Genomic DNA, 26,061 nt, shown 5'->3' on the forward strand with positions numbered 1-26,061 from the left:
CTGCTGGAAAAACAGCTTAATCTAGGTTTTGAAACAGCTGGTAGCTAGTTGACTACTTCAGACCAGCTCCATACTCAACATGGTTGGCCCGGCTCACGCTATGCTTTGAAACAGCTGGGAGCAGGTAACTTCACGCTGGTCATAGCTGGGTTTTACACCACGGCTCTTCAGCGTTTATGAACGGGCGAGGGGTACAGCGGGCTTCGAGGAGCGGCGGACCTCTGGTCACGTGCCTACGAGCACGCCGCACCCCCGTCGACCCCGCGGGCGCGGACGGGCGCCTTTCCCCCCGCCGGTCCGCTTAGCGCCCGCTCAAAGGCCCGATTCACGTCGAGGGCCACTGCAGCAGCGTGTGGAAACAGAAACGGAGAGGGAGGAGGAGGAGGGGGAAAGGAGAGACAAGAGGCCGCGTTGAAGACAAGCCGTGCAGCTGGGCCGGGCAGTGCGGGGGAGAACAATGCGCAGAGGCTTGTCGAAAACGCAAATTTATGGGCGGCCGGGCGGGCGAACAGCAGTTCACCCCAGCGGCCTGCAGTTCATTTGCATGGGGGATAGGAGCGAGTGAGCGAGCGGGCGCCAGAGCTGGCTCTGGCAGCCACGCGTAAATGCGACGATTGTGCCCAGACTGCTGGGACCGGGCGTCCGCGAAGGGGAGGAGAAAAAGCCTCTCTGTACAATGTGCACTTAGGACACACTGTGCACACAGCTCGGAGGAATGCCAAGCGCAAATTACAGTACATAGCTGGGGTGTGATTCGGTTGAAACGCATGAAAAATGTGACAAGTGCAAGCAAGGTGCAATGCAAATCTCAACGCCCTGACAAACTGGTAATGCTCCATACAGACTCGTCCGGGGGGCGGGGGGACACCCTCGTTTGAGAAATGCATAAGAGGAGCAAGGACTGCGAAAATGAAAAACTATTGTCCCTGCACAATTAATATAACACTGACATGTGAAAACCAAAATACTGTACACACTGAAATGTTCAGTGTTAAATCGACTCTTACAGAGTATACAAGAAATCAGACCTGGGTAAAAGACATAATTGTTTTGGATTTGAATACTTTTCTGTGCTCTACTCATCTCGCATGGTGCAATTGAGTCAAATGAGAGTACCAGAAGGCAAGGTTTGCACTTTTGAGAGTATTTCTTAGATAAAAATACACGAGACAAGCTCAGTAAACCATAAAAAAGTATTTGAATCCAAAACAATTACGTATTTGACCCAGGTCTGGTCCCAACTGAACTCATATGTGCTCTGTTAGAGTTTAATTAACACTGTACATTTTAGTGTTCAGCTTGCATTAAGTGCACGCCAGTACAGATTGAGAAACTATTGTGCTGGTATGGATATTCACTTGAGGAAATCTGAAAACATGAAACCTGTAACTTAAAACATATATGACAAGACTGTGAATGCGATATGTAAACTCACCGTGTTTCCAAACAGAACACAGGATGTGGCCGCTTCCACCAGAGGCTAACGTCTGTTCAATGGTAGTTTTTCTCCTGAGGAATGTGGTGGTTTATCATTATGGTTGCTTATTGAGTATATCATGTGAATTTGACCAATAATTATAGAGGAAACTTCAAATAACTGCACAACGTCCCTGTGTTCGGAAGGCCGGGTTAGCTCACAATGTATAAGCCCGCCCGGTTCGTCATCTCTCGTTAGCAACAGCTTCCCCACCACAAAGTCACAGTGGAGCACTATTACCATGTCACTGTGTGCTGAAATGGATCGTGTATGTGATATGAAAACAGAAGGAATTATACTTTACACACACAAAAACCAAAGCTGAACTGGAAGTTATCCGCCATGAACGTTGCACTGTTCGGAACACGGTGAGCTAACTTGGTGTTCGAAACAGTCTTGCGTTATGTGACTTTTCAACAAAAGGATCAATCAGCTTCAGGGGTTTGGTGAGAAGGGCTTTAGAATCTGTGCATAATTGGGAGAGTGAGCACTGGATAATAGAAACACATTCAGGCGGGTTTGCGACCACTGCCCTTTTACCGAGGAAAAAATTGATACAGAGCAACAAGCTTTGTTTCAGGCTCCAGCTAAACCCTTGCATAATTGGCCAAGGCAGAGAAAGGAAAACAATTCTGCTGAAGTAAGTGGGAGTCAACAGGCGAGAAAAACATAATGCCTTTGCCAAGTTTGTGGGTATTGCATAAAATCGAGACTATTGCGGTTTCGGTTGTGTGTTCAGCTATCAGCCTTGAGCAAACACTGATAACAGTTGCACCTTTCCATTTCTGAATGATGGGTGTGTTAAGCTCTTTTCTTAAACTGTAAATGCAGACTAGTTTCACAATGAGCGGCACTGCTGAATGAGAGGTCATTGAGCACTACTGCCAACTGTACTAAAAAGAGATCTACCAGAGCCAATTACAGAGGCACCTCTGTCATTTCGCAAAAACTATTATTCAGTGCAATTTCCCATATATCCCTCAAAAGAAAATCTATATAGCTGGATGCATTACAGAAGTACCATGGTCGAAGGTATAACTAGAAGAGCACATGGGATTTGAACATGCAATCTTTTATATGCCCAGTCCCCCAATGACGCCACTACACAGCTACAGCAAAAAGGTCCTAAATGCACTCATTTACTTAGATATATAGTTAAATACACAGATAGATAGACAGACAGTTAGATAGATAGTTCATTGCATTTGTATAGTGCTTTTTTCAGACACTATACAGTGATGAGGGGGAAACCCAGCTCAACCACCTGGGTGATGCATGGCAGCCATTTTGCCGCAGAATGCTCACCACACATCAGCTAAAGTGCTGAGGGAGAGAACACATTTTTAGGCACTTAAATCAGGGGATGATTAAGGTTGCGAGAGCCAGGGTGGAAATTTAACCAAGACACCGGGGAACCACCTAACTCTGTGCGATGAGTGTCATGGGATATTTAATGACCACAGTGAGACCTATATATATGTATAACGGCTCATCTGAAAGACACAGAACCTGAAACTTTGTTGTTTACTAGCTCTCTCTTCTCTTTTTTGTTTGTCCATCATAGCTGATGTTGACCGTGTCAAGTCTCGTTTTACTGGGTATTGATGAGCGCGCAGATGGCTGAACAGACCAATCTGAGCCCGGGATTCTCTGTGACAGGTCAGGGAGGATGTAGAGCTCAGGATGTAGGACAAGTCTTTCCTTGGCAGATTTGCGCTACTGTCTCTTCAACATAGCACAGGAGCCTCTCCTGCTCTCATAGAGGACTGCACCTTCCTGGATATTTCTTCTCCAGGCAGGTCAGTCCTGAGCTAGAGTTTCCCAACTTTTCAGGTCAAATCCAAAGCTCTTCAAGGAGGCTATCAGGGTATCCTTGCAGCGCTTTTAGAGGCCACCTTGCGCTCGCTTGCCATTTTTCACTACTCATTTACAGGCTATTAAAGCAGAAACCGCCAACCTGATTATAACAGTAAGGACGGAACAAAAGGACGGGAACATAACAGCTCTGCGGGCCCGTGACCTCCGACCGGCCCCGCATAGTCTCCAGTGCGCCGGCGCACGGGTACGATCACAGCGGCCATTCCCATGGAGCTGCGCCACGAAGGGCAGCCGAGAGTCCCCCGCACCCAGTCCGCCCGCGTTAGCCACCTCCCACGGGACAGGTGCCCAGTCCGCCCGCGTTAGCCACCTCCCGCGGGACAGGTGGCAACGTGCCCCCCCTTGCGCGAGCCGTGCGCCGCGGTGGCCCGCGTGTCACGCTCAATCGCGGACATGCGCCGCTGAGGCCCTTCCAGGGACCTATCCCAGCCTTTGTTTACGCGGCCGAGGAGGGGTGGGCAGTGACATGGCCGCCCCGGCAGGATGTCAGGGACACTCACGGCGGCGGGCCCAGCTGCTCCCTCACCACGCTCTCCTGTTACCGCCGTGCCCCCGCCTCCCCTCCCGGTCTCCGTAGTACAGCCGGCACCCCGAGCCGCGAAGGAGGCCTCTCTGAGCCAAATCGCTCTGATCTCTGGGCGAAATGTATCGGCCGTGCCAAACTGACCTGATCCACTTAAACAAAGCTAAAAACCCCAGCCAATCCCTCATTCACGCGCAGGCTTTGATGTCGATGAATCAGACCCTACATCAAGATCCTGCATTCAAGTCCGACCTGGGTCAAATACATAATTGTTTTGGATTCAGATGCTTTTCTTCACTTCACTGAGCTTGTCTGGTGTATTAGAACCTATGAAGCACTCTCAAAAAAGTGGAAACCGCTTTTTCTGATCGGCTCAATTGCATCAGGCAAGATCAATCAAGCACAGAACGGTATTTGAATCCAACACAATTACCTATTTGACCCATATTTGACTCACTACATCTCTAGCCAACTAGGTCATGGCCAGACAATATTTGGGTTTACTTTGATGAAGATGCAGCTCACTTCATTTTTCATGTTAAAAAGTAAACAAAAAAATGCTCCCGGCCCCCAAGACGACAAGCAGAGGCCCTATTGGGCGGGCAGCTGTGCTAAGTTAGACCAAAGATACGAAGTCAAGTTCGGTGATAGAGAAGAACAGTCGCCCCCAGGTCAGGTCCACACCCATCCTCATCCCCGCCCATTCTATAGAGGAGCAATTGTGCAATGCTGGTGGCATGTAGGATTCAGGGATTACATCACGTCCAAACAGTGAATAAATCAAAGCTCCTCAGAAGTCCATATTGGGCAACGCGATCAAAGGAACGAAACGCAGGGGCTTAAAAGACATTAAAACAAGCTGAGGAGCAAGAGAAACATAGGGGACAATTTGTGGACAAGGGTTAAAATCCAGGAAATTGGTTTGTGTTACTGAAGCGTAGCCATTTCCAAAAGTGCATATAGGACAAAAACAGTGTGTTCTAATTATTTTATTTGAACTTGATACCCGCTCCCCCTCCCCATCAGCCTTGGGGTACTTTGTTACTTTGTTCCATTCTGGTGCTGGCATTGATTTCTGTGGGCTTACAGAGAGCTAATCTGATCCGTACACACACATACATGCAGACACACCAACTCACACACACACACAAGCATATATATATCCACACATACACATTCACGTACACCCACACACACACATTGTACACATAACCACACACACACACACACACAAGTAAAAACTCCCACATACAGACACAGGCGTGCACACACAGGTACAAAACAGCATGTAACAGGAGTCAGGAAAACAGGAATGCCAAGAGTCAAGAAAGTCTATTACTATTGTTCACCGTTGGTGGGGCCATCTATTGCATTTTTGCGGAAATTTAAAACACGGACAAAATCGCTCCCCAGCTACTAGCCGTTAGCATTATGGTCCTGGTCCTCACTAAGATCTTTGCTTGGGGGTTGGGTCATCCCCCACACCGTATGATTGGGGCAGGGGACAGCTGCCAACTGTCAGTGAGGTGGCACAGTTTGGCATGTCACCCTCGTCCTTCCCAATCCCGGGTCAGGGCACGACAACAGATGCAGGGCGATCCGCACATGTGCTCTACCTCTCTTTCTCTCTCACTCGCTCCCTCTCCCATTTTCTTTTTTTCATATTCCCTCTCCGTTTAAAGTCCTCTCTCGCTCCCTCCTTCTCTCTTTCAAAACCCCCTCCCCGCCCCCTTCCTCCCTTCCCCAGGGCTGGCGGCGGGGGGTCACAGATGTAACCCAAGCCGAAAAGCAAAATCAGCCATTCCACACTGCGCCTGGGTTCAGTGGGTGGACACGACACACACGCACGCACGCACGCGCACACACACACGTACGACACACACGCACGCACGCTTCTATATTTGAAAGCGGATAAATAAATTACCACCTGGCGCCAGGCGAACGGCAGAATGTCCCAAACGCACTCTCTCTCTCTCTTTCTCCCTCTCTCACTTTCTCTCTCACTGTCCCTCTCTCTCCCTCTCTCCCAGCCTGCTCTCTCTGTTTCTCTCTCTCGCTAACGGCTGAATGACCCAAAGGCAGTCGTCTCGGGCCAAGCTCACTCTCCCTTTCTCACTCTCTCACTCTTTCTCTCTCACTGTCTCTCTCTGTTTCTGTCTCTCACTCTCTAATGGCTGAATGACCAAAACACAGTCATCTCAGGCCGAGCTCTCTCTCTCTTTCTCCCTCTCTCTCACACTTTCTCTCACTGTCCCTCTCTCCCTCTCCTCCCTCTCTCACAGACTCTCTCTCTGTTTCTGTCTCTCTCTCTAACGGTTGAATGACCCAAACACACTCAAACTGAGCTCTCTCTCTCCCCCTCTTTCTCTCTCTCCCGCCCTCTCTCTCTATCTCTCTCTCCCTCTCTGTGTCCCACAGGCTGACTGAAAGCACAACCGGGGAGACAGCCAGGCCCCCAGACCGCAGTTCACACATGGCCAGCCTTGATTCCCGCTGACAGCGGGGGGGGGGGGGGGGGCAGGAGAGCCTGCCGTCTCTTTCATCGTCCCTCCCCTCTCGCTCTCTCCCCTCCCCTCGCCCCCCTCCCGCCTGCCCCTCTCCCCTCCCTTTCCCCCCCTGCCCCAGACGCGTAGCCTCTCTCTCTCTCTCGCTCTCTCTCTCTCTCTCTGTCTCTCTCTGTCTCTGTCTCTCTGTGCGCGCGCACGCCCCGCGCCCGCCATGTGACGGTTCGGTCACGTGGCCAGAGCAGACGTCGGAGAGCGGAGCGGAGCACAGCGACATTCCCTGTCTGCGGAGCCTGGAGGTGACCACATGACCCAGCCTGCAGAAATAAAAACAGCCACGGAGTTGGGGGGGGGGCACATATGGAGACAGAGAGACAGCCTCTGTGATGTCATTTTTGTGTGCCCCACAGACAGAGAAGACTAGAAAGCAAAAAAAAAAAAGCTGTTGAGATTTCAAGTGAGGGGGTGGTATATATTAAATAGAGCGAGACTCCACGTCCTACAAGTTCCAATGAAAAACACTCGTTCTTATTTTTTCTACCTTAAAAATCAGACAAAAGTAGGTGGCAAGTCGCCAAATTGCCTGATGATTAATGTCCCCATTAAGTCAACATGCAATAATCCCCTCTCGGGGGGGAACCGGAGGGGACTGTACCAGACACACCCGTATTTGTCTTAGTGAGGAATCCAATCGTGCCTCTGTTTCCCGCGAGCTGCAGCTATGTGCTAAGCATGACCTGGTACAACAGCGCGTCGCCTGGCTCTGTGGTGGTACGGTCCCCGCCCCTCGGAGCGAGCGAGGAGAAGCCGGGGGACAGCGGCGCCGTTTGTTTGGGCCCCGCGCTCTGCCGTAAACACTGAGGAAGAGAGACACCGGGCGAGGGGTTGTCACGCGAACAGAGGGCTTTTATCGTGTCCCGTCTCAAGACCACCTTTGTTTCCAGGCTTTGGCCGGGCCTCTTTCGCATGTAGGTTAAAGACGTTTTTGAACAGTGTGCCAGAGGCTCAATAGAGGAGCTAGGCCGGTAACACGGAAACATTTTCAGGTTTATTGCCCCCCTCCAGCCAATAACCTAACTCGGCCCTCAGATGTAGAAATGCCTGGTTTCACAACAAACCCACCGTTGAATCTTAAAACTTTTTACAATGGCCGGCCCCTTAAAAAAATGAGGGAAAAGGGGGGGAGGGAGCAAGAATCTTGTAATGGGCAGCTCTATGAATAACTGATGAGCGTTCACCTTCCGCACACGAACGGGCTCACCCCTATAAGCTCCAGAAAAACACGCTGCAGAACTGGCCAGTTTACAGCAGGAATTTCATGGGGGTTTCAGCCGTTTCTTATAGGCTTTTGGGCCTTCCTGGATGTTTTCTGCGAGGGGGGAAACTTTGTGTAATCTCCTCCATAAAGCCGCTGAAGAATTCCAAGCTCGCTCGCAGGGGCAGGTGAGGGTAAAATAACAGCCCTCTCCATATTCGTTTTCGTTGCTTAATTAATCCAGGACTTTGGGTTCAGAGCAAAGTCAGACAGATATGAACTCAGTGCTCCCACGGCGGTACAACAAAGCCATAGCCGGGCTTCCTTCACATCTTGTGCTCGCCGGCAACCGCTAATAGCCAGGAACGGAGCTTCAGAAAAACACCTGGTCTGTCCTCAGATGAACTCACCCCCTCCGCTATTGCAGGTCCAAAGATAGACGTGGATTTAAAGGCGCAGACGAGCGAGGAGCGAATCCTGTAAAATGTGCGCTTTGTTAGCTGACAAGAGAGGGCCTGTCTGAAACGCAGGGCCACCAATCGCGGAGGGAACCGGCCCGCGGATCGTTCCGGAAACCTCCTGCCTCGCGGCGGAAAAACCCGGAAAACCTGGGAGGACGGCCCGACCCGAGCGCGCGTATTCGAAGAGTAGAGCCCGCCCCTGAAAACACCAGCCCCGCCTCCTTCCTAAAAAAGAAACAACAACAAAAAAAAAAAAACTGGATAACCGCAACAGCAGCCGAGTAGGTTGGCAGGAGAACAAACAGTGCAGCGTCAACATTGGCCGCGTCCCACGGTCCCGGTGCCAGATACTCCCGGTCGCGCACGTGGGCGGCCGCTCCCTCTGAAAGCAGGCTGCGGACTCAGCCACGGAGGCACACGCGCCGCTCAAGATGGAGGGGGACGCCAAGGTCGCTTTGAAGCGGACGAGGGGGAAACAGGAAGCCCTAGGTGACGGGTCGCTATCTGACGTGGCCGTGAAAGCGTCTGCGACCGCAGGTCCGCAGGGGCTTTTTTTCACGACTCTGAACATGACGGCGCGTTCTTTAATCGCTCGGCTTCCAGAGCAGGAAGAAATCGCGTATGCTGGCTCGCCTCGCCTCCACGTCTGCGTCTCCCGCAATGCCTGTGGTTACGTGTCAGAAACACGGTTAAAAGTTTTTACAGCCGTACTGTCAAGGGCTAATAGATCTTCCGCCAGGTTCTGTTAAGAACTCCTGCCTCTAGCACGCGTTTGAGCTGGTGTTTTATGCGCACACCGTACGAAACAAACACACTCGCGGTCTCTTATCCTCCTCTGTGCTTCGTCCCGTGCGCTGACTCCACTAGAAAAGCACCGCAATCAGGAGTCTGACACAAATCCTGGCGCACGCAACCCAAGTGCGAATCCCGTCACTGGCATGCAATATTATAATTATAGCACAACGCACAGTCTGTCTCGATGGCCGCGTGTGATGACGCCCAGAAAATTGCTAAACGTCTGAAAATATTGCCTTCTGAGCTCACCGTAAGCGTGTAAAGTCATTTCATGCTTCTCCTGACTGTGTCCTCATTTATAGTTGTTTTTTTCTTTCTCGTGGTTCACTTTTTATTTTGTGGCCTTTATAGATCCCTTTATGGACTTGTACCATCATTTTTGACACTAAAAGCATGTGATAGAGCTCTTTAAAACCTAATGATGTGATAGAGCTCTTTAAAACCTAATGGGGTCAGCGGTGTACTGGCATGAACCCTTTTCATGGGACCATGAGAACATGATTTTTGGAAAGAACGGGTAACGGGCCAAACAATATTGATTGCGAAGACATCTGGCAAAGTTACTTCTGATGCCGTATCATGCACTGGCAGATTACAACGACGTTATTAAATTAAATATCATTACATTCATTTGCGTAATTGTATGGAGCGGTAAACAAATCCAGCTAAGTAAAAATATGGAAATGTGGTGATGAAGGAAACAGTATTATCCTGAGAGGATTCCAGTTTGTCTGGTAGCATCAGAAATTACAAATGTCTGTCAGTGGTGTGGGAATGAATATTGTGATGCTATCAGACCTGGATCAAATACATTGTTTTGGATTCAAATACGTTCTACACTTTACTGAGCTTGCCTGGTGTACTGATATCTATGAAGTACTCTCAAAGCGTCTGAATGCACCAGGCAAGATCAACAAATATGCATCTGAACCAGGTCTGGATGCAATGCCATCGACCTGTCAGGGCTAATAAGGGAAATCAGAAAGCCGATTTCTCAGTAACCATAGCAGCCAGTGGCAGTTAATCAAAACCAGAGCTTGTCAATGATTACTAGGCCCCACTTGAACCACGTGCGATGTGGCACGGTGGGAACAACACCAGTACTACTGTACTGTGTTTATATCCCTGGCAGGCCAAGAGACCAATCCCAGTGCCAACTGTGAGTGCCACCCACCACTGGTCCAGCTGGAATGAAGGGGTGGGGAAATGGGCACGGCGCATGGCCGGTCTCAAAATGGCACTCAAAATGTCTTGGCACTCAACATTTCTCTGCACATTAATCAGTTTGTTTAGGATATAGCTTCAGCTGCCATGCCGGGTTACACCTGCAATAGTCTAACAAAGTGTCTCTGATTTTTAAGAGTACTTGATTGTTTCTCTGGGTATGCCTGCAAAAAAAACAGGTCATGCTGATTGCTCATTACTAGGGAATGTAATATCAAAAGTACTGAATTCAAACATAGGCATCTTAAAAACACTGGTTCCTACAGGACGTCCAGAAGTTTCCGATCTTCATTCAAAATCAGGTGTTTGTTCATTGTCGGTGCACTGTCGTTGTAAGAGTTGCAGGTTGTAAAGGCATCGCTACCATTCAAAATATGGATGTTCAGGATCATTACTAAACCCCACTGTTTTAAATGAACTATTTCAAATTAAAATGGTGCAGAGGAAAGTATTTGGCTCCTCTGACACTCTTTAGCTAATCATTCTTTGGATTTCCTTTTTCTATAGCTCATTAAAAATGAGTATTTTGTTATGAACCAGATGTTGGTTTGTTAGATTAGCATTACACTTACTGATTATGAATGGGCCTCTGGCTTCTTGGTGATATCACACTTTTGTATTGTTCAGACTAACACAGATGTTGATCTGGGAAAGAACATCTGTGACCGCAACGTACTTTCGTTTTAAATCCGGCATTAATGTGGTTAAAATAGTCGTATTTCAGTCGAGTTTCAGCCAAGGCAACAAGATGTAAAAGTCTGCGGGTTAGCTTTGGCCGAGCACCCACGGCGGCTGTCCAACTCCGACCGCGGTGCCGCAGGGAAAACTCGCCTCGCGATTCCCTACGTCCGGCGCATAGACCAGGCACGGCGAAGGGACAACTATGCTGTCCCCTGACGAAGGGCCGTTGGGATGGGCGGAAACTCGACTTCGGGGTGTTTACGAGAATATGCAGACTCCGGCTTGCCTTTCCCTCTGCGTGCACTTGCAGGGCCGCCACTCAAGCACTGACTCAGCCGAATTCTTTTAATGCTTACGCGTGCTGTTTATGGAAGTATTTATGTGATGCTGTAAAAGCTAAGCGCAAAGCAAGGCCCATATCTCACCAATGGGAACTGGGTCAAAGCGAATTACAAGCCTGGTGTTACACTGTTTTGTTCTTTTTACAGGGGGATGACAGGATGCTAAGCGATCCAAACCGCATCTGTGAAGTACAGCCAACCAACTGAGGAGGGGGGGGGGGGGCGAGGTGCTGTTAGTAGAGGGAGGGGAACACTGGTGCTGCACGGTAGCAACCGGACACCGGATTGGATGAGTAAACAGACACCTCTGAAATAAAAGGACAAGGGTGACTGTGACAGGCTCACTGGGAATGGACAGGAGACAGCTGAGGACATCACATTACAGCCTATCAGAGCACAGAGCCCTAGGGCCTGCCGCTCCCTCACACTGCCGGAGGTCAAATCCACCCCACGCGCCCCACCCAAGAAAATCATGCAGTAAGCAGTTGCGAGGGCATAAATTACTACATTTGCTCTATGCTCTATGAGCGCACAACAATATCCTACACTATTCTCATTGCCGTGTGGGAGATAAAGCAAACTATTGCTATGTTTGCAGAAAGATAAGATGAGAATTATGTTTTTGAGAACTTTAAGAGAACTGAACTTTTGGGTTCAACTTTGAGGTAGAAAACAACTTTCACTGTTAACAATTAACCTCATCTAATAAATTGAAACTGGTGCAAATGCATTTCTTGCAGACTGTTTTTTTATTTTTTCACTATATGGAAGTTTATATGAAAAAGTATCAATACGCACATATAAAACTATGCTAAACTACAAGACAAATTTTTACATTGACAACAGGTGTAGCTGCAGTGACTGTTATACAATTCTGTGACAATACATTAATATTCTATTGGTGTTTGTTCTGCTTGAGGAGAGACCTGTATTGAGCTCATGTTAAATGCTCAACTACAGTCAGCTTGGTTCTCTTTATAATGGGTCCAAAGTTGAGATGTACTGTAGTACGCAAGCAATGTTGTTCTTTTGTTCAGTTCAGTTATGCATTATTGCACTCTGTATCAGGACAGAGTGCAGTTAAAAGCAGGTGAGGAAAAGAAAAGAGAAGTTCAGTGAACTCACTGATCTTGAGCTGGTGAAAGTAAAAAGGAAGTGCATAAAGTAAACCTTCTTACTCATTACACTGAACCTGAAATACACTGCTTGTGGTTACCATACTCTGGACAAAATTCTTCAAGACTGGGGTTTATTTTACTAACAGTATCCTAAAACGGTTCAAATAAGCACTGAAAATATCTTGGTTGAAAATGAGCAGTTTTATACATAAATCTGAAAAATGCTAATCCCGAAGATATACAGTGGGCTCCAGAATTAAATATTCTGAATAATATTCTTAAGAATATAATTATTTATTTATTTATAATATGCGTAAGGTATTACACTTTATGAATGATTCAATGGAATCAACCAAACATTTAACATTTTTCAATTAAAATTTCCTCCAAAAACAGACTCCGCAATATTAGTAAGTTTAATACTTTGTGCAAACACCCATAGCAAAGGTGACAGCTATGAGTCTTTTCCACGAGATGGCCATTGCAGAACATGGTTGCTGTTTTTACTCAACCAATTCTGTGTGGATTTTGATGTATGCTTGGAGTCATTGTCCTGCTGGATCTACCTGCGAACAAGACTCCTTGCAGAGGCGATCAGATTTTTTGCCAAGATTTCCTGGTACTTCATTCAATTCATTGTACCATTGATCTTAAATAGTGACAGTAGGTATGAGGTGCTTCTCCTTGTATGCATTCCATTTTGCCGCCAAACATGTTGATGCAGTTCTGAAACTTGGGTTACTCACCATCTTCTTTACTGTCTGGGATAATATGCACTTGCATCGTCTTCCTGGCAAGTTTGCAACCATTCTGTATGTTTTACACGTTTATATTATTGCAATTATATAATATTTTTTATAATTGTCAATTATTTGGCTTTTCCCGTGCTGATGGTTGACAAAGGGATTTTGCATGCTCGTTACCTCATTTTCATACTCTAGTGAAAGAGGAAATTATAGAATGGCACAATATATTTTAGACTGATTATTAACAAACAAAAAACTTATTAACAAAATAAAGTAATATAGTTTTGCCAATTTCACTTTTTTCACTGTTTGATTTTATTTACAACACAATTAATTGTTAGGCTGTGGTTTTCAGATAGAATCTGATTACTAAAATGACTAAATTACTAAAACTAAAACCGCCTGTTTCAACAGAAAACATGCATCATTATCAATCTTGTTTTTTATATGCAGCCTTTTTTCTCCAATTATATTAAGGGTGCCATAATTCTGGAGCCCACTGTGAAACTTTTGTGCATTTCTTATACTCTTGCAATACACATAAATAACTAATTAAGTCTTTCATTCTAAAGACTTTAACCATTAATCAATTAAGCACAAGTAAAGTTTTTTTAATAGTTTCTATGTAGAAATGTACTTTTTTCAGCACTGTTATTTTGCACCAGACTGAATGGGTCTAACCAAATCAGTACTTCAGAATATTTCAACTGAACAGACACTCGCAACAAGGTAAGGCAGTCTGCAAAAGAAAATGAAAGCATCAACTTTTCCACACAATGGGCACAGCCCACTATGTTATGAGGAAATTCCAATGAATGTGGTCCAAGGCACAAGCTATGTACTTGCCCCGCACAAATATTCCAACAGCAGCACATACTGTACTGATCCACAGAGGCGCCAGCTGGAAGGCAAAGCATTGTTGACTTTTTTCGTTCCAAAATCCCGGTTTGGAAGCTTTGCAAGAAATGAGTTAAAGAGCTATGTCATTTACAGATATTACAAACATTAATTTACCTGTCGGAGCTTGTAATATCAGTCCTAAAAAGAAAATATAAATGACAGATGCCAGCTGAATACTCTGAGTAATTACTGAAAGATGAATGGACGACACTCTCCTATTTGGTGAAAGAAACATTTAGTGTCTATAATGAAATTTAATTAATATGAGTGTGTAGTAAAATGTAAAAATATATATAACTTGAAACTGAAGAAACTGACAATAGAAACATATGTGGTTAAAATGATGCATTTAAAATGAGTGCATGTGCCAATTATATAAAATTATAGATGGGTTCTTTTCTTCTGTTCATCTATGTCTCAAATGAATGTATTTACATTCAATTTTTCAATCTGGAACAAGTTTAACCTTTGATTTGTTTTTGGCAGCTCTCAAACTCTGGCTATTTCTAAGGTCTGTTTTTCTGATGTAATTCTGGAACAACTGTAGAAATCTAAATATGCGCTGAAATTGTATCCATGGAGTATGGAAAAATAAAAATCCTGGCAAGCTTATATGCACGCAAGCTTATATGCACCTTTTCCTTCTTCAATCTTTCATTAGTTTACACAGTATCCCCAAGAATGGGGTTCTTGTCTCACTGGAAAAAGAGAGGAGGTGAGCACAAGACAGATGGAGGGAAAAGAGGGAAAAGAAATTGAAATGGTAACGGAGAAGGTCACGGAGAGGTGGGAGCAGAAAGAAAGCTAGGCGGGGAGGTGAGGAGGGTGGGGGGTGGCTGGGGGGGGGAGCAAGGAGAAAAAAAGTAGGAGACCTCGGACGACATCTGCGTAACAAATTTTTCCATTCGGGTTTTTCTTCCTGGTTTTTTTTTTTGCCGCCTCTCTCCTCCTCGGCTGAAGACGGAGAGCGAGGCACAGAAAGGTCGGAGGGCGCAGCAGGCAAAGACGAACCCTCGTGGGAGCCCCTGGCTAAGGGTTAGCTGAGGGGACGCCGGGGGGAGACACACTGACAAGAGACAGAGAACGAATAGGGGGAAGACGCATGAGTGGAAAGGTGAAAGGAGCGATTGTCGGCCAGAAGATAGATGGATCGGCTAAAAGTCCGTAAAAGCGAGAACGCTGGCCAGGGCCCTTTTTCCGAGGAGTGGTGGGTCGTAGCTGGTCTCTGTGAGTTTGGTTGGTTGTGATGGACCACCCCCCTTCAGCCATATCCCGCCCCTGTTGCACCCCTTCCACACAACCCCCTCGCCCCCCCCGATCCCACCCCCCACCCCCCCCCGATCCCACCCCCCACCCGTCCCCGTCCCCCCACCGCACCGGTCGACATGTGGGGTGACAGCCGTAGAGGGGCCCTGGGTGCTCAGGCTGCGGTTGATTTAGGATTTTTGAACCTGGGCCAAAATTCCTGAGGGGAACACAGAGAACGCTACGGTGAGCCAAAAAAGCCTGCCGGGCTTGAGAAAAAGTGCAGAGGTCTGTAGATATGTGTGTGTGTGTGTGTGTGTGTGCGGATTTAATTGTTTTTGTCGAACGTATGTTAGTGTATGTGTGTGTGTGTGCGCGCGTCGGGTTGTTTTTCTGGAATGTGCGTGTGTGTGCATGCACATATATGTGTGGGTGTTTGTGCACATGCGTGTGTCCTAGAACCATTCATCACCTGAAAAACAACATCTCAGTAGAGGGAGTGAGGGAGAAAGAGGGGGGACTAAAAGAGAGGAAAAGAAGATTGTGCAATGGGATTACAACGCAGTCAAAGGGGTCTGGATTTCGGCCAAGGGTCTGGTCCTCTCCAACGAATAGTGTGCTAGGCCAGAAGTGGCGAAAAAGGAAAGGAAAGCGTCGAGCGATTGTGCCCTGGCCCCACCACTCCAGCGACCACCCTCCCATTGTCTTCCCGACCCAAACTTTCCCCGGGGTTTCTCCCTTCATTCACTCCTCAGTGCTTTTGGGGGAGCATCTCACCAGCTCTTCCACCACCGCTCCACCATCGCTTGCTCGCCTTTTAAAAAAAACACAGGGGCGTCGCAGAAACCCAACAGCCACCAACGCCTTCACCACGGGCTTTCCCCTCTAAGCTTCCCTCCTCGATTACGCATCTCGCGAGGAGCTTGCGGACCAGGCCGGTGGGGGCTGGTGGGGTCAACGAGGCGATTCTGCTACAGTTGCAACAGAAAAAAAAAAAACCGAAAAAAAAAAAAAAAACCTACAAGATCAAATGCCGTTTCGCAAACGCAGACCGATCACACCGGTCTCGCCCGGAGCTTCACATGTACACAAACAGAGCGCGCTGGAATCCAACTCTGACTCAAACGAAAAACCTGCCCGACGAGGTGCCCCAAGCCCCGTTTCTCTCCTTTATCAGCGCCTTCTATTTATAGCGCGCTGCTGTGCCTGCTGAGTACAGTATGTTCTGTGAAACACAGCCCCCACCGCTGTGTGCTGCCTTCTTATGTGCGTGGCGGTTGCTCCTGTTCTGGGTGCATCAGGCCTGCGAGAGTTAGCGTTGCAGCTAAGGCAGGCTTCGCGCTTCAGGCCAATCCTGGGCCCCAGCTACCGAGACCACGCCCGGCTATGGCAGGCAAGGGCGACTGATTACATGTACTGTGCATCCATTATGTTTTATATCTAATATTTATTGTGTCTTTTATTGTTGTTTTTATGGTTCCCCTTCTAATTAATGTGTTTTTTATATTGCAGTGTGGTTTCCGGGGGCACTAAATTTCATCCTTTTCTTACGCTTGTAATGAGAAGAATGACAATAAACTTGAACCAACCCCTCGATTCCCCACCCCTGGCCCCCAAAGCTCCCACATAAACACATTTTGACTGCCGTTATTAACACATGAAACCGCCGTGCCACACACACACACAAAACAAAAACGAGCGCAGAAAAACACACACACACGCAGGGAATGTTTACCGGGAACATCTGATGGGGGGTGATTAACTGTACTGGTCGTCCTGGGACAACAAAGGGAGAACGTGAGATGCCCGAAAGTGGGTCTGCCGGGGGGGGAGTCGAAGGTCGGCCCAAATGAAAGAGGTTGCACGGCAGGAAAGGGGGCGAGTGCCCGGATCAGCCCAAAACACTTTGGTGGTTTGTGGCAGGCACTGTTGTGCGAGCGGATGGATGCCTCGCCACCTCGTTGCTGTGTGCTCGGCTCCCGGGTAACCTCGATCTACCAGCGCAAGCTCTACGATCTACCTCTGGCTTTGCCAAACTCTGCCTTACTTACCCTGGTGCAAAATACAGCTATGACCAGCTACCAGCTGTTTCAAAACATAGCTTTTGCCGGTTAAACCGTGTCGAGTATGGAGCTGGTCTGAGCAGGTCAACCAGCTACCAGAAGTTTCAAAACCTACCTTGAGCTGTTTTTCTCAGCGCGGTACTGTTTTATGGCTCCCTCGGCATTTAAGACTAATCGAAAAGTGTGGAAAGGGAGGGAGATATACTGCTAATAAAGGCACATGGGGGAAGGGTAGGGGGAGGGGTTCTGTTGCGGGTCAGACAGAAAGGATACTGCTGTTTCATATACAATCAGTTTCAGAATAGGCAGGTTTAGGTTCCCTGTCTCATCTTGGTTCACCATCGACGGTTAAAATGAGCTTTTTTAAGGAGTAGGGGCTCCTAATTGGAGAATCAGTGCAATGCAACGGTGTGCAAGAGTGCTGATACATCAGATTAGTCTCATACCCTGCTCTGGAATGTTGTCCACTGGTGTGCTAACACTATCAGTGCTGTTCACCTGCATGTTAAGAGTGTCAGTGCTGATCACTGCTGTGCTAGAACTTCACTGGTATGCTAACATCACTATTAGTGGTGTTCAGGGGTGTGCTAGGAGTGGCTACCATGGATTGTGCAACACACGTTTAGTCTGCATATACTATATGTGCATGCCTGTGTGTATGTATGTGCAAGTTCACGTGTTTGTGCATGTATATTTGTAAGGGTGTGCATGTGTCTATGTCTGTGTATATTAGTGTGCTTGTGTTTTTGCATGTATGTCTGTGTAAGGGTGTGCACGTGTGCATGCATGCGTTTGTGTGTGTGTGTGTATGGGGGCACACATGTTTTGTGTGCGCACCATTTCTTTTCAATTTTTCATCTACTGAACTGAATGACTTGCATTGTGAACTGGTTTCCTCTCCTTTTATGTCCTGTATATAAAGGAAGTGGAAACTTCGACAACTAAACCAATGTCAGGATAGACATTAGACATTCAGTTGAACATTTTTCACCTCCTTTCAGTGGTATACATTGCAGACCATATGGGTGGATTGCAAGAGTGTTTAAACTTAAACAGTAGTCTGGGTCTGCCTTTCTTTTTTCTTTCTCGCTTTTTTATCTTTCTTTCTTTCTTTCTTACCCTATTTCTTTACCCCTCATCCTAAATAAACCTAAATACACATATCCTTCTTCAAATATCCATGCAGTCTTTTTTTCACCAAATATTTTCCCTGGTTTCCTTACTGTACTCACATTTCGGGCGGGAGAGTGGAGGAATCAGAATATTTGCGGTTGACAACAAAAAAAAGGGAGTGCCTTCCCCAACCCCCTATATAACTACCCCCGACCCTTCCAACTACTACTTCTCTCTCTCTTTCTCTCTCTCTCAGCTCTTTGCTGGTTGAGATCACAACAGGAAGTTGAGGAATCAAACTTCCAGATCAGCGTGCCTGAATCTGTTCCTTGTAATACTGCAATTTCCTTTCATGTTCAAAGGAGAAAGGTGCTATTTCCAAACTCTGATGTGTGCAGCACACACACACGCACACATAAACACACGCGCGAACATTAGAATGTGTGCGGTACATACAACATATTGTATAAAGTAAACACATTCAGGCCAGCAAGTTCCTCTCTGAGAGAAATGACCCACTTTCCATATGAATTCCAGACACAGAGCAGCAGATAAAAATGCCACTCTGCACCGTTTCTTATTAATACGTTTAACAGTGAGGCATTCTGCATGTCTCATGTCACAATGTGTTAAACACTAAAGTCATGAACATGAAGTTATCCATACCACTCCACATCTAGCCATGCCAATGTTAAAGATGTGGTAAGTGGGGACGTTATCATGGAGATACCGAACTATGGAAGCTATTCCGTTTACATGTAGTTCTGCGGAGCAATTTTCTTGTGATAAGAATACATTGGCTGAATTCAGAGGTTGAGCCACACGGATTTTAAGCTAACTTTTAAAAAGCTTCCCAGTTTGCTCAAGCAAAGTGGTACAATAGGCCTATTGGCTCAAATCGGTTTTAAATAGTCTTTTAAAAATATATTTTGCTAACTAAGCTGCTAACAGTATTTTTCATTTATTGTAATAATCAACATTATGTAAAATAAAATAAAAACTGTTCAAGCTAGGCTAGTGATACGACCATCCGTGTACATGACCACAGTTGGACACCATAAATTACTAAAATTAAAAATGATTAAAATTACTAATGTAGGTTTGTCACAGGTCTTAACAGCACTAGGCTATCTATCGACTGCATGTTTCTTCCCGCTACAGGAAAAAAAAATATTTTTCTGAGTGGCTCAACCTCTCAAGCAAATGCGGGCCTATTGCAAATATCAATATCGCTCTGCGCAAAACTGCAGGAATGCATTTCTTGCTGCAAAGAGAAGCAGATTGATCGCACATTTATATAAATAAATAGGAATATTTAAAAAACATTTTTTCCTTAGTAGCCATGTAAACAGCTTATTCGGTATAATAGCTTATTTATAATAATGGCAATAACCAGAATATTGTGTCCATGTAAATGTAGTTAGTTAAGGACAAATACTGATTGAATACAGACCACATTATCACCTTTATCGGTCAGTATAAGCACTCCTATAATTCAAACATAGGTACTGTCTGATTGCAGATGCTAGTCTTTGGAAACTGCAGTCCGATAATAATTCCTTACAATCAAAATGGTCTTCAATCACTGTGTCATTGTATTTGTGGGAGTGGCTGTGGACATCCATGCGCCAATTTTAAAGCTTCAGCACAACTTACATTCAGTTCTTTCTGGCATTTGTGGTTTTCAGTGACTATTTATTTTCCTTCAAAAAGAACCTGGTTGTTTGGCTTACTGAATAGCAATCAACGCAAGAACCACAGCAGGCAGGAATTTGGAATATTATCAATTAAGTGTGCATAATTTGATCTCGTCTTTAATAACAAAGCACTGTGAGAAGGCGCAGATAAAAATAGACACCAACCACTTAAATCTTCCACATGACCGACCACGAGACGAGCCACTGTCCATGATTATCATAACCAAGTCTCTTATATCAACTCAACGCACATTACAAAGGTACAATATTCCCTTTTTCTGAATGCCAAGAAGCAAATTCACAGGCTGCTACTGAACTGGACACAGATGCAGGCTAAAAAGAGGTATTTGTTGATGCCTCTGACTGAGCCTCTTATTGAGATTTATATTAATATAATTTTGAAAATGTCACATTTTCCCCATTAGGGGGATTATTGGTAGATGAAAACCACAATTTTGCAATAAGCTAGTTTACCATGTGAAAACTGGAATGAGGATTGTCTGGGAAGAGAAGAATGTCTGCAGGTTTCTTAATACTGCTGTTCCTGCCGGAATTGATTAGCTACAATGAGACTGCACTTCTGCAATAACGCACCTGGACTGATCTTTCATGAAACTGCTCATCGGGCCATCGTTAGACGATACTGTAACAGCGGGCTGACTGGATCTGCTTCATTTTTTGACTGCTGCATTAAACTATTTTCACTCACTATTTCCGTCTATCACTGTAGGCCGCCCAAAGTCCCCTCCAAAAAATGCATTAATAAATGTATTTGGTGCAGGGGATTAATATATTACCAAGGTGAAATGAATGCCAACCATGGAATGTAGGAGGCTGCTGAATGTTTTCTTTTTTTAATCTTCAACTGAGAGACCAGCGATCACTTGCATTAGTATTCAAATGCTTTTCATTAATACAAAACCAAGAAGAATCCAAGAATAAGTTTTATTCTCTCATAAATATTCAGAAGGTAGAGCCTGAGACCAAAAAAAATGCTGATATCATTCATTTTGCTGTTAAATTACCTCTGAAATTCCTGATAAATCCTTTCATTTTAGTGCCAAGCTCCTTTATTAAGAGACCATTATTTTCACAGATTCAGTTTTATACAGTGTGGGAGGAAAACGTACTATTATTTTTATACATATTATTATTATTATTATTATTATTATTATTATTATTATTATTATTATACATGTGGTAATGCAGACCAATAGACTATTCAAATTTCAAATTAATAAACTGTTTGGCACAGTATAACCTGTGACATACATTTACAAATGACAGAATGTTCTTATTTTCAAACATGGCCTATCATCAGTTCTGAAGCAAATGGCCATTCAGTCACAGACAAACACTCATTCCAGAAAACCACATTTTATCTGTCAAGCCTAAACTGTTTTGGAATATTATTAGTTTGGTAAGGGACTGATAAATGAATGCAGGCTTCCCTGGAGAAATTCCCCTGTAATATGTTAAAGTGCTTTTTTCTTTACTGTTTTCATCACACAGCATTGCATCTCTCAATTATCATAAAAGCATATGTCAAAGTTAATGGTGCCTTATCATTGTTTTCAGGGCTGTACTGCAGGATTTAACATTATGATTTTTTTCTGTATTTACTTGTTCAAACAAGTTGATAAGAAGTCATACTGACTCATACTTACCCAGTATTGGAAAAGTTTACTTTTAATATAAAGTTCATTAGCAAAACAAAGTCTCTGTAATAACTAGTGTACTAAGGGCAATAATTAGCTGGTGTTTCATATATAGAAACAATGGTAGAAATCATTAGAGTAAGCAATATGTTTTGTAATTGAGACTACAACAAACAATTTACATTAATAGTAGTGACAGTTAGCTACAACTTGTGATAGTGCTTATGTCACTATGATCACTAGAGAGTCAAAAATCATAAACGACAACATGGCGAATTGCTTGCCCGTCATTACATTGACAATACATTCACTGGAAAAAAAGTATTTCTGATTCAATAACATTACGTAATTTAGTTAACGGAACAATACCTTCCCCAATGCATCAAAATTTAGATTTTTACATTCACCTACATGTGCCACAGTTAGCTATTGAGCTCATTTTTATCTGCAGTTCTTGGTCAGGTTAAAACAAAAACTACTAACTCATGTTACCATACCATGTAGCTAGATTAGTTATTGTTATTTTGTGAAGTAATATAATGTTACTAACATTATATTAGCGTTAGCTCAGGTAATGATGTGAGACAATGTAGACAATGACATGCTAAAGCATTTTCTTTTACATTTGTTTTATATTTGTTTTACATTTGCCAGGTCAAAAAAGTTAGTTTAGCCTCACCCTTAAGATACAATATCAACTAATGTGAGGTAATGTGACGCCATACCTCTATTCATTTACCTCTTACACTTTGCCTGGCCAGATGGAGATTTGAACAAAATAGAACAGAGAATTATCCCTAAATCCTCACTTCCCTGATCAGGCAAATGGCTGAACAGAGACCTGGTTTTACTTGCCCCAGGCAAGTGCACAAGAGGACAACCCTGGTCTGCCAAAATAGTCATTAGGAATAGTTCTCAATTTGGGGTTAACTGGCCACTGCATTGCCACCACTCCACTCAATTAGAAAGGTCCATTATAAACGGTTTCCCACATTAAAGTGGCATTAGGGTAACAGAGGTTGACTCTCTCTGTGACGTTGCTTAACCACAATGACCTGGAGGAACAGGGATGAAAAAGAGTCTTCTCAAATGCATGGTGACCAGGCCCCAGGGTGACAGTCAGGTCACGCCACTCAGACAAATGCCATGTCATGCTCAGTGGGCTGCAACCTGCTAAAGTGACCTGATTTGACCCTTTCATTATGCATGCAGGCACCACCCAACAGCACCCCAATCAATACATCAATCGCCTAATCGCTCTGTGACATCCAGCATAGATGGGCTCACTGTGGCTTCAGACCTCTGAGAAAGGTCTCAACTCTACCATCCAAAGCAGCCGGATGTACATATCAGTCTACAGATAGACCTGTTCTGGGGATGCTGGGTATTGTTGGGATCGAAGATCTGTGATAGTACCTTACAGTGTTAAGGTAATGACAGCAATAGTGGCCTTCACAAGTTGACCTGCAAACATCTTCTGCTAAGGAAGAGAATTTGCTGAATAGAATTTCTATTCGATTAAATAATTCTGCTATAGTTACAGCTGAGAATGGCTGTGACATCAGTTTTTCAATAAAGCCTCATTGTGACCAATCTCAGCCAAATTGAGAGAGCAGAGAAGAGTCACATAAAACCTCATGAGCTCTTACAGCAGCTATGTGCCTAAAACCCAGCAGCTATGTGCCTAAATACAGCTTGGTACTTCAGTGGAACAACAGTAGGTGATCAGTAATTGTGGACATACACTAACTAAGCACTTTATTAGGGACACCTTTACACATATTCACACGATTATCTAATCAGCCAATCTTTGGCAGCAGTGCAATACATAAAATCACGCCGGTATGGGCCAGAAGATTCAGTTAATGTTCACATCAAGCATCAGAATGGGGAAGAAATGAGATCTAAGTGACTTTGACCATGGAATGGTTGGTGCCAGACAGGGAGGTTTGAGTATCTCAGAAACTGCTGATCTCCTGAGAGTGCAGAAGATGTTTATTTTAAAAACACAAAAGTTTTCATTCACTGTTTCATTCACTAGAGAAAGTTTTCATTCACTTGCTCAAACATTAAAATAATTTTTAGAAACAGTGACACAACAATATGCAACTCGACCACTAGAAGAATCTACGCTAGAATTAACAAGAAGTGAGATCTGTGTCAAGGCATCTAACCATTATCAACCCAAATTCTCAGGAAATATACATAATGCATTAACATGTTTAGCATGCTTGAACAAAATGTATTTAGATGATTATTTTACACTTAAATAATTGCTCAGAGAGAAACTGTAGCAATTTTAGTTTCCAAAATGATAGGTGTCAAAACCCCAACTTCCTTCGAATGGATACAACCATTTAGTCGTCAACAAAAGTGTTTCATGAGATTGATGAACACACTCTGGGGATCATTGACCATTCCTTTCAACAAAATCTTTTAAGACCCTTCAGATCCTTTGATCCGCTTCTGATTTGAATTGAAAGGGGCAGTCCACAAGAACAGACCAATGGATCTGAAGGATCTTGAAGTCTGGAGACTAAGATGCGAATGCCAAGCCATTTGATTTATAGTCCATAATGACCACCCCAATGATTAAATGTTCATAGCTGTGAGACTGACAAAGCCTCAGAGCCACAAGTGCCATAAATGTGTCCCATTTCCAACTGCTTTCAATAATACAGTACCATTATAAGCAAACAGGTCGTCAGAAACATAATTGAAAAGCTTACCATACCCACCTGACAAACTCATTCATGAAAAGTTTTTTCAATTGCATCTCATACTGCATGCAGTACAAAACAACAATCACTGAAATTGTAACCTCTGAAAATGCCATTTAGACAGAGCAGTTCTTCTTACAGTAGCCATTTTGCAGCTACTTCGCTTTGCCAAGCTGTCAAGTGCAAACCAGTAGAGTACGGTAACACGCTTTCAGTGGGACACAAGCGTGTCTCATACATTTTTTACTCCCCAGTTGAAATGAAAAGATGTTAAGTTTCGGTTCATTTATTGTTTCCTGCTCCTGCTGATCAGACGTTTCTAGGCTGAATATTCACAAAATCATGGACACTGTTTTATTTAACTGTATCTCTCTGGAGTAAAATCCAGCTACCAGAAAATTCCAGCTACTAGCTGTTTCAAAACATATTCTGAAACATTGAGTTGGTCAAACGTCAAACCATGTCGAGTATGGAACTGGTCTTAACTGGTCAACCAGCTACCATCTGTTTCAAAACCCAGCTTGAGCTGTTTTTTTCAACAGGGCAGTGATAGTTAACTGGCAGGGTCCCCATTCATGCCACTGTTTTCAGCTGCAGGGAGCAAAGCTGCAATACGTGGATACCACCATCTGATCTTCAAAGAGCTTTCCCAATCATCTGCAGTGTATAATCTACCGTAGCTGCTATACACTGAAGTTTCAAACCAGTTCTCAGTACTCAATTAAATGAATTTTACAGTTGCCTTTTCTGAACTGCAGTTTAGAGGTTCTCATTGCACAATGCTAATGAAACACTCAAGCAACACCACTGATCTCATTCTCCCACAACCCAATATAACCTTCAAAACATTTTCACAAAACAAGACTGGAAAATTCATTCAATGCCTTCATATACATTACTACATACACTTTTGTAGGTATTTATTACACCTATTTTTTTACTTATTGGTCTTCTGCTGCTGTAGCCAATCCACAGAGACGCTCTTCTGCATATCACTGTTGTAATGCGTGGTTATTTGCTGTCACTGTGACCTTCCTGCCAGCTTCGACCAGTCTGGCCATTCTCCCCTGATCTCGCTCATTAACAGTGTGTTTTTGCCTGCAGACCTGCTTCTCACTTGATGTTTTTTTGTTTTTCGCAACATTCTCTGCAAACTCTAGAGACTGCTGTGCGTGAAAATCACTTAGATCACATTTCTTCCCAATTCTAACATTTGGTTTGAACAACAGCTGAGCCACGTCTGCATGCTTCTATGCATTTAGTTGCTGCCACATGATTGGCTGATTAAATATTTTATTATAATATTATTTTAAACAACCTCCATGCCCCTCAATATTTATTGAATCTGCACCTAGGCCATTAAAGATGACTAATCCAGACTACAGTACAAACTTCAGTAAATTATCAGAGAAAAAATGTATTACACAATACCTAGCTACAGAGAACATGCTCTGAAAACCTGCATTCCACCCTTACCCTTTGCTTCAGGCCATCAGGTTGAACCAGAACAAAAACTGCACTCACACAGCTGATAAACATGAAAAAGAAAAGAGAATGAGAGACAAGCAAACGTGCGTGAGAACAAAGTGTCCTCGTGATTGTTGTCTGAGTGAAACCACTTCCGTCCCAAGCGTGATGCAGCCTCCGTGGCACCCCAAAACC

General features: G+C 44.6%; 1 protein-coding gene across 3 annotated transcripts in view; it reads right to left on the reverse strand.

The window, feature by feature from the left end:
- Positions 1-26,061, reverse strand: part of LOC133121661 (thyroid hormone receptor alpha) — a 127,546-nt gene that overhangs the window by 72,822 nt on the left and 28,663 nt on the right. Inside the window, exon 1 of one of the 3 annotated variants that reach the window (XM_061231022.1) lies at positions 25,876-25,982. The exons of 1 other annotated variant lie outside the window; for it this stretch is intronic. The gene's annotated coding sequence lies outside the window, so the exon portion shown is untranslated. Of the gene's footprint in view, positions 1-1,435; positions 1,486-25,875; positions 25,983-26,061 lie in introns of those variants that run through there. One more of the 3 variants, XM_061231021.1, reaches the window with a different exon arrangement.

Source organism: Conger conger, chromosome 2 (genome assembly GCF_963514075.1).
Source record: "Conger conger chromosome 2, fConCon1.1, whole genome shotgun sequence".
NCBI lineage: Eukaryota > Metazoa > Chordata > Actinopteri > Anguilliformes > Congridae > Conger > Conger conger.